The sequence below is a fragment of the Drosophila suzukii genome (assembly GCF_043229965.1).
Source record: "Drosophila suzukii chromosome 2 unlocalized genomic scaffold, CBGP_Dsuzu_IsoJpt1.0 scf_2c, whole genome shotgun sequence".
Taxonomy (NCBI): domain Eukaryota; kingdom Metazoa; phylum Arthropoda; class Insecta; order Diptera; family Drosophilidae; genus Drosophila; species Drosophila suzukii.
The window spans coordinates 9,484,160-9,485,932 of NW_027255896.1; positions in this window are offsets into that span (position 1 = coordinate 9,484,160).

Sequence of the window (1,773 nt, forward strand, 5' to 3'; positions counted from 1 at the left end):
CGATATCGTGCTCTTTGCAAGCTTCATCCAATGGGTTTATTCCTTGATTACCACGTTCCAACCGTTTCTGTAACTTTGTACCCGGTCCACAAAAATTATATCCCGGAATATGGGCTTCAAACGGTAATGTATTAATTAGCTTATCGACAAGACCACCACCGTGTTTACAATTAAAAATACGACTGATGCGATTATAAAAACGTTTCCCCATTTTATTGATGTTTAATCATCAAAGATTTCTCATTGAATGAGGTACATTAGGTTAAAAGATGCGTTTAATAAGTCAGAAACAAAAAATTTTAGTTAGAAATATTAACGATGAAAACGAGAAAAATCTACCGCCACGACATAGTGCTCTCTTACCGAACACAATAAGGGCTCTAATTGTTGGGCCTTCGAATTGTGGTAAAACTAATATTATGTTAAGTCTAATAGAGAGTCCTAATGGATTAAAATTCGAAAATGTTTATATATTTTCAAAAAGTTTATATCAACCTAAATATGAGTACTTGGAGAAATTAATCAAACCGATTAAAGGAATGGGATATCATACATTCTCCCATAATGAGGGTGTACTAGACCCCAGTGAAGCTAAAAACAATTCCATTATGATATTCGATGACGTAGCTTGTGAAAAACAAGATAACATAAGATCTTATTTTTGTATGGGTCGACATAAAAATATCGACTCTTTTTATTTATGTCAAACGTATAGTCCTACCTAAACAATGCCAACTTTATTATAATGTTTAAGCAAGATGATTTAAATATGCGGCATATATATCGGGACCATATTAACACTGATATGAATTATGAAATATTTGTGAAAATTTGTCAAAAATGTTGGGAGGACAAGCACGGATTCCTATTAATTAGCAAGGATAACGAAATGGATAACGGAAGATACAGAAAAGGATTTGATCAATTTATTATGATTTAAGGAGTAATTTCAATATAAAGCTTGGTTAGATACTTACAATCCCACAGTTTATCAAGGGATTTCAATATGTCTAGATCACTTGCATTATCCTTGAATGGAAATAGTTCCATTATAAATACAAACTTTTTTCCACCTATCGAATTGAATGGTCGATATGAGTGCGCTCTTATCGATTTTAATATGTATAATTCGATTCCAAATATTGATGAAAAAAATAACCTCTTCCACATCGGTGACAAGGTTATTACAAATAATAAATAATAAATAAATAATAAATAATAATAATAAATAATAAATATTTATTTGTTATTTGTTATTTGTTATTTGTTATTTGTTATGTTATTTGTTATGTTATTTGTTATTTGTTATGTTATTTGTTATGTTATTTGTTATTTGTTATGTTATTTGTTATTTGTTATGTTATTTGTTATGTTATTTGTTATGTTATTTGTTATGTTATTTGTTATTTGTTATTTGTTATTTGTTATTTGTTATTTGTTATTTGTTATTTGTTATTTGTTATTTGTTATTTGTTATTTGTTATTTGTTATTTGTTATTTGTTATTTGTTATTTGTTATTTGTTATTTGTTATTTGTTATTTGTTATTTGTTATTTGTTATTTGTTATTTGTTATTTGTTATTTGTTATTTGTTATTTGTTATTTGTTATTTGTTATTTGTTATTTGTTATTTGTTATTTGTTATTTGTTATTTGTTATTTGTTATTTGTTATTTGTTATTTGTTATTTGTTATTTGTTATTTGTTATTTGTTATTTGTTATTTGTTATTTGTTATTTGTTATTTGTTATTTGTTATTTGTTATTTGTTATTT